An 8,138-nucleotide genomic window follows, 5' to 3' on the forward strand; every position below is an offset into this window, starting at 1 on the left:
TGGGAAAAATCCATTCCCCTCCATTTTTATAGCCCTAATATAAAAATTTTTTTTTTTTTTTTTTTTTTTTTTGCCATCATGGTCTTGGTTATATTTTTCAAACTTATTAGTTGGCTAGATAATTGTTCATTCTGATTATCATTATTAATTTAACTATCACTACTTTCATAAAAATGTCACCATTTTTTATTATTTTAGTAGGCTATTTAATAGCCTAGTGCTTTGTCATAATGCTATTCCATTCGTTGTATAAAAGCAATAAGCCACAAGATCCCGTGCGTTACAGTGATTTTAGCCTTTCGTTTTGCTTTAGTGGTTTTTTTTTGTTTGTTTTTTTCAGTCCAGAAATTTTCTACATTTTTGAAGTCGCAAAGAAGCTGTCTCCGAATATAATACACTGTCGGGATCTCAGGACCTTTGTAACAATACAGTATTATGAGCACAAAAAATCTGAGCAAATATTTCATAATTCTTGGTAGGTCTGTGACATGAATTATCCTGCCAGGAGGAAGGTTAGACACACACACACGGAGCTCTGAGCCCTCCCTTCCCTTGCTGTTATGTAATACTACAACAACAGCCGATCTGTCTCAACTTCCTCCTGTTGACACCACGGACACCGTCGAAATAACGTGCTTTTATCACCTGCATAGACAACCTTTACGTGCAAATAAAGATGGAACTTACGATACCCTGTCAGACAGATAAAGTATCAGTGCAAATGGGCAAAAATAAGCACCTACAGAGCAAAAGACAGCATTTTGCAGGGTAAGTCAAATATTAATATGAATATGAATACAACATCAGCACTGCCTACCTTAGTAATGTACAACACTGATCCTGGTCCCGAGTATTCGGCTCTTCTTCGTCCAGGGTAGCACACACTCCTAACTACCTGTCCAGGGGCAATCTGTACCTCCCGTCATCTCGCTGACAAGGATGATGACCACTCAGCGTGACCGAGCCACATTACTTTTGCCTGCACTTTTTTCTGGTCGTCTCCAGCCCCTACTTCAAAATTGCAGACTGACAACTCCACCTGCAGTAAGCCCCGCCCCACATTCTTGGAGCCCGCCCATTTGTGTGGTAGGCACGCAACCGGGCCAATAGCGGTAAAGAGATTCCACCTAATCCCGCCCCAAACACGAGTGACGCAGAGGAACGAGTGGCATGGCCAATGCTGTGATCAGGCACGTGGAGAGGAGGAACGAGACGGTATGACAGGACCTGGACAGGACTGACACGAAACATAACAAGAGGAGGAGTGGCGAAGAAACGACGTATTCGTGTAACTACATTCGGCTGTCCATGTGTTGGCTCTTTTGTAATCCTGACCGCTGACTATCTGCTGAGCCAAATACAGGAAGTATGACCAGTTAACACTTAGTGTGAAAGTATCCAAAGTGTGAATATTGCAGCTTTTATGCTTTATGTAAATTGGTGTCAGTCAAATCACTTAGGAGTATCATTAGTGACTATCATTTATGAGTGCATTTAGATTACAAATTAACATTCTGGCCATTAAAAATGGCGAAGTGGGGCATGGAACTGATGAATGGAAAGGATAAGAATGCAATGTGCGAAACATAATGGCAGTCAAGGAAACGTGCGCGTCAGACTGAGCCATTGGAGCAAAACTCCCGAGAAATCAAATCTTCTTGAGCCTCACACGCGCCTGTAAAATGTGCCAGAGCTCGAGCGCTCAGCTGTTCTACTACAGCGCCACGTGGTTCTCACAGGGCGGAATGACGCAGCGCGCTCCTGTAAGCCAATCAGCAGCGCCGGGTGTGTGCGGACATGTGAGGCCGAGAGTAGAAGAGCTGCGCGCACATGTTCGGTACTGCGCACAGACGCCCGTTGAAAACGTTGCTCGCTTTTCAGGTGACGTCATAAACAGAGTTGCCAAGTCCATATTTTCCGACGTAATTAATTAAGGCACTTTTAAACAATTTTCGTGATTTGAGGGTTTAACATTTTGCACACAACGTAGAATAATGATTTATTAAATGTATCAAATGATTGTATGTTTGACCGGACATGCAGATCTGGCAACCCTGCACATAATGCCCCTGCCCTGAGAGCGTCATGTGATAATTGGAGTGCACTGAAACATGTGCATGAAAGAAAAGGGGAAAAAAAAGTTTAATTTAATACATTGATGTGTGGAAAGGAATATAATTTCCATTGCAGTTTTCAAAAGCACAGACCAGTTTTATTTTTCACAATTTCCGTTATGGCAAATAGTGATGTGTCGTTCGCGAACGAGTCGGCTCTAAGAGCCGATTCTTTGTAGCGAAGGAGAAGAGCCGACTCCCGTCGGGGAGAGCCGAATCTTCAGCCGGAGCCTTCTATTTTAGGCCAGTTTAGCAATTGTGAATGGTTTGTGTGTTGGTAAGCAATTTTTATTTACAGTTTTCATAAAAGCATTATTTTTTATTATTTTATTTGTATGCATTTTTTCGTTACAAGGATAAGATCATACCATTATGTGAAAGAAAGAAGGGGGACACACGCTCCGAAGATAGCGAGTGTAGTGGTAAAAGGCCAGGTACACAAAAGGGCCTTTCGCACCGCTTTAGTTCCAGAACTAAATGTACAGTACTAAAGTACTGGGACGATTTTGCGGGAACTATTTCCCAGTACCATTTAAAGGGTTGCATTCGCACCGACAGTATGTACTAGGAAGTGACGTAAGCCGGTCGACAGCGACGTCATTTGTGCGCGGCGTTCAACAACAGAAACAAAGAAGAACAACGTTAACAGCTGAACACGCAGCAACATCGAAAGCTTGAGTTCTGATAGGTCTGGGAAAAGGGAATTCAAGTCTCTGATCCATTGCTTCAGTAGATGGCGGTAATGCTCAATTGGTGATTGCGAGCCGCCAATAAAAAACGAATAATAAGAAGAACAACGTTAACAACAGGAGGATGGAGGACGCTGTGTGTTTGTTGTGTCTCGCGGGTTACACAATAATGGACATGGAAAGTCGACGTATACGTAAAGCGATTGAAAGAACGGAAAGGAGGACTAAGAATCTCCAACGACAACTGGCAGTGCTACATTTGTTACAAGTGCCTGCACTTCAGCATCCGTCCATCTATCGCTGTTCTCTATACTTGCGAAATAAGTTGACACAATGTTTACAAAAGGCAGTCCGGTACTAAAATCGCACCCAGTTCTGGCGGTGTGAAAACGCCAAAAAGTGGGTAGTTCCACAATTAGTTCTGGTACTATGAAAAGGTTCCCGCGGTGCGAAAGGCCCTAAAGCGACAGAGAGGAGCAGAGTTGCCAAGTCCGCGTATTATACGCGACTTTGGGCTTCTTTTTTTGTAAAGTTGCGTGAAAAAAATACCATGTCGCGGGTTGCGGTTTTTTGGGCTTATTTTAAAAAATATGGTTATTTGTTAGGAAAACCTGACAAGCAACTTCGTTTCTTTTCACTTATGTTCACTGTATTCTCCAATGCATTGATTGACACCCTGTCTGCTCACAGTTAATAGCCAATCAGTGCAAAAATATAAGTGCTGTAGCATAATTTGTCCAATATTCCGCCCCCTCCTTTTTTTTTTTCTTCAGTGAGGGATTGAAGAAAAATCACATTCAAAAAGAAGGCACATGACGCTGTAATCCAAGCGATGATAGTAGTAGACGTAGAGTGGGATACCTTTTTTCCTTTATAAGGTAGCCTAGTTTTTGTAATGTATTAATTATCACGGGCTGTAAAAAAAAACAAAAAAAAAAACAAGTAGGCCTATACTAAGAAGATTTGGTTCGAATAGCCAATATTTTAGTAGGCTATAAATATGTGGCTATGTTACAGCTCCCCTTTGAAGCTCTTGTGTTTTTCTCCTTTTCTATCCGTCCAATCTTATTCTGCTCACAGGTGATTGGAGATGAGTTTTGTTCATGCTTTGTTGCAGTTTGCTGATTTTTGTAAAATAACTTATGTTTTTGCTTTTCAGATAAAAGGGTAGTTTCAGTTTAATATGTTGCGGGCTCATTTATTGGTAATAAATAATTGATAATAAATAATATTGATGATAAATTATCAAAAAATATTGGGCTTGTTTTTGAAGCTGCGATTGCTTAGTCGTCTCGCGAGAGTTGGCAACAGTGGAGAGGAGCCGGATTTAAACGCAAGCACGTTGGTTAAGAAGTTAGGAAGACACTGCATTGTTGCAACATCGGTCCCCTCAGAGAGAGTCTTCTCAAAAACAGGACAAATAATCACAGAGAGGAGAAATAGCATCAGCACACCCAAGCTGAGGCATCTGATATTTCTGAATGCCAACCTGCACTAAAGTCTTAATGTTAAGACTTTTGCCTTTATTTATTTGATTTGTTTGCTGTGGTTCTGTGTTCAATTAAAGTTTTATTAAAATGTTAAATAAAAGTAACTTTTTTTTTTTCCAACCTGCACTAAAGACTAAAGTGTCTTAATGTTAAGACTTTCGCCTTTATTTGTTTGCTGTGGTTCTGTGTTCAATTGTTCAAATAAAGTTTTATTAAAATGTTAAATAGTCTTTTTTTTGTAACGAAAAAAAAACTGCATAAAAAAAGGCTTTTATGAAAACACTGAATTAAAAAAAAATTTGATTACCAACACACAAACCATTCACAATTGCTAAATTTGGCTAAAATAGAAGGCTAAATAAATTAAATAGAAGTGATACTAAATAAAGAGCCATTTGGGAGCCGAAAGAGCCGGCTCTTCTAAGGAAGCCGAGCCAAAAGAGCCGAATCTTTGAAAAGAGCCGAACTTCATCACTAATGGCAAATTGAGGACTGATAGCAGATAAAAGAGGTCAAGCACAAACGTAACACTACACCCCTAGTGTTTCAACATACAGTGGATTTACAGGATCACATTTGCATGTCTATTAACATGCATTTAATCCCTTTTAAATCCAGCTATAACGATGTCATCTTCGCCTGGTAATTTATTTTTATTTTTTTCAAATTTTGAAAACTTGTTATATACACCTTATGTAATAGACTTACAACCGGAAGAAAAAAAAATGCACAATGTAAAAAGTGTTTTGTCAGGGTCAGTTTGATCGGACATTAGCATGTAGATCTGGCAACCCTGCACATGATGCCCCTGCTGAGAGATTCATGTGATAATTGGAATGCACTGAAACTAGTTTTGAAAGGGAAAAAAAACAAAAAAAAAAACATGATTTTTTTATACATGTGTGGAAAGGAATACAATTTCCAATGCAGTTTTTCAAAGCAGACAGATCAGTTTTATTTTTCATAATCTTAAAATATACTTGGAAATCCCAAATTTGCAAAAACACTTAAAAACAGTAAATGTTTCAAAGTGCTTTAATTTCATAAGATGCCATATTCCAGTATATCAATTTTTCACCATAGCATTGATAAACACTTAAAAGCTACACAGACATAAATACACACTTTTTCTTTATCTTTTTACATCAAGTAACAAGATTGCTATTTAAAAAAAAAAAAAGTTACAGAAAACAATTCAGTCCAGATAGAGTAACCAGTGCAACACAATCCTCCTGACTGGCCATATTCAGCATTTCTTTCCCTCAGAGTAGCAGTGCTACGCAGCTGTCCTGAACATTTCCAGCCCCATTTGGCCTCCTCACTGGTGTTAACAGAGCATCACGTCTGAGGGCACGACAGGCCCAGTAGGCCAGGGGCGGCTTTCAGGGCAGGGTGCATGCTGACATGAAGGGCTTGTATAGTGGAGAACTTGATGTAAGTGGCACGGGTCTCACGAGCATGTGCTCTCGCTGCTGCAATGGCCATGATCTGCATTATACTGAGGAGAGTTGCTTCACTGCATCAGAGATAGTGGGGTGGGAGACAACAATAAGATTGAGCTACATTTCAAATCAGTTTCAACATTTCTGCTTTTTAAATTGTGGATTTTAATGTTTTAAGAAGCTTAAAATAATCTGAGATAACTTTGGGGCTTACTGTAAACACTGTCTTTACTGTTTTTGATCAAATAAGTGTAGTCATGTCTTCTCAAAAACCCATTTAAAAAAAATCTAATCTAAATTTCTGACTGATAGTGATCATTGAGGGTCACTGTGAAAGTCCTTTTCAACAGAACGCGTTAAAGCTCAAACACTCAGGATTCTAAAGAAATCAGTCTGTAACAGTTCTTGAGAAACGAACTAAAGCGCTACTTGTCCTGACCTTCCTATATGGATACTAGAGGCAATGCAGCAGGCTATATCTCCATCAGGAGAAGGAGCTTCCTGCAGGCCAGACGGAGGGCAGCACCTGCCAGCTGGGCGGGCAGATACACCACACATTGCCCCTCCAAGAGCAAGAGCTCCAACAGGTATCGTGCCATCCAGACCACCTGAACAGAAATTATTTAAAACCATTTCTTTTATTTCAAGACCACACTGAGACAAATAAAATGGACAGCATAAACATAGGCAACTTTGTTAAAATATATATTTTTTTAATTAAAATTAGAAGTAGTGACTAATTGTATTGAATTTGCCCTTGTAGTGCACTTCAAATCTTTTAAGTACTAAAAAAGACTTGCAGATAATGTAAAAGTGATATAAAAGGCCACTTAAAGGGACAGTTCACCCAAAAATGAAAATTATGTCCTTTACTCACCCTGTTGTTACAAACGTTCATGACTAACTTCCTTCTGTTGAACAAACAAAAAAAAGATTATATCTTGAAGGATGTTGGTGCCAAACAGTTGCTGGTAGCCACCAGCTTCCACAGAATGAGGAGAGGAAAAAAAAAAAAAAAGGATACCATCAACTGTTTGGTTACCAACATTCCAAAAAAAAAAATAAATAAAATAAATCACGCTCAACAGAAGAAACAGAGGTCTGGAACAAATTGGGGGGTGAGTTTCCATTTTGAGGTGAACTATCCCTTTAAGTGTATTTTGAGAGTACGCTTTAGTGACTATTTAACTTTAATTCAACGACTTAATACATTTTAAAACTACTTAATCATTTGTTGGGCTTTGAAGTACACTTTTTGATAGGTTGGCTAACATTCTACATGTAAAGTGCTTTAATTGTAATAACACTACAGTTATAATAATGTTAATATATTTAATATTTTAGTGTACTAAATTGCAACATTACCAAATGTGAGATTACAAATACAGATGTACACTATATAAGTTTCAACAGAAATGACAGTATATTTTATCATAAATGTAACATTTGACAGTAAACTTTAACCCTATTTTAAAGACTAATTATGAAACCATATATAAATTAATTTAAGAAAAAAAATGAACTAGCTGCATTTTTTTTATTTAAACTCATAAATTTTCATTTAACTGCAAATAATGTCAAAAAAGAAAAACTACATTGTTCACACACACACATACTGTATATACACACATATATACACACACACAGTGGGTACGGAAAGTATTCAGACCCCCTTCAATTTTTCGTGTGTATATATGTATAATATACAGTATATATACTGTATATACACGTATAATATACAGTATAATATATATACTGTATATACACACATATAATATACAGTATATATATATATATATTTTTTTTATGTAAACATCTGTAATGAAGTACTTTAAGTACGCTAAAGTGTGGTGGGACCTTATCGCTGCAGCGTGCAATGGAAGCAGAGATGAGAAGAAAATGAAGAGGGGGACAGTGATAGAGATCAAACTTGAGCCAGGTTAAAACCCTCCTCTCCATCCGTAGCAGCTGTTTCTTACTGTAGGCATTCTCCATCAGATAGCAGAGCTCTGACACCTGACAAACATTATCACGTTAACAGTGTCAAGTACATGTTTCCATTAAACATTGGTTTTAACACTCAAGTACCTCTGGTAACGGACATTCCTCTTTTTTAGCAGCCAGAAAAAGGCAAACCACACCCAGTGGTTTTCCACATACTGTACATTATTGTTTCTCCTCTATGCCCCGCCTTTCTGAAACGCGTTGATTTTTACAAAGTTCATCATCCTGAAAAGCGAGGTGTGCTCTGATTGGCCAGCTATCCAGTGCTTTGTGATTGGCCGAATTTCTCAAGCGTGTGACGGAAATGTTACGTCCCTTACCATATTGTGATGCCTGCGGCAACCACGTGACGACCCCGGGCTGGACTCCGCTTCGTCCACGGTGAAAGCCGATCCGGCG

The 8,138-nt window shown here is 38.8% G+C and overlaps 1 protein-coding gene and 1 pseudogene across 1 annotated transcript in view; both read right to left on the reverse strand.

The window, feature by feature from the left end:
- Positions 1-1,057, reverse strand: part of LOC107692743 (CLOCK-interacting pacemaker-like) — an 8,793-nt gene extending 7,736 nt beyond the window's left edge. Inside the window, exon 1 of the mRNA XM_016491913.1 lies at positions 818-1,057. The gene's annotated coding sequence lies outside the window, so the exon portion shown is untranslated. The remainder of the gene's footprint in view (positions 1-817) is intronic.
- A 4,171-nt stretch (positions 1,058-5,228) lies between these two features.
- The window catches only part of LOC107692749 (G2/mitotic-specific cyclin-B-like), a 5,936-nt pseudogene continuing 3,026 nt past the window's right edge, over positions 5,229-8,138 (reverse strand).

The sequence above is a fragment of the Sinocyclocheilus anshuiensis genome, unplaced genomic scaffold (genome assembly GCF_001515605.1).
Source record: "Sinocyclocheilus anshuiensis isolate Anshui unplaced genomic scaffold, SAMN03320099.WGS_v1.1 scaffold1131, whole genome shotgun sequence".
NCBI classification, from domain to species: Eukaryota; Metazoa; Chordata; class Actinopteri; order Cypriniformes; family Cyprinidae; genus Sinocyclocheilus; species Sinocyclocheilus anshuiensis.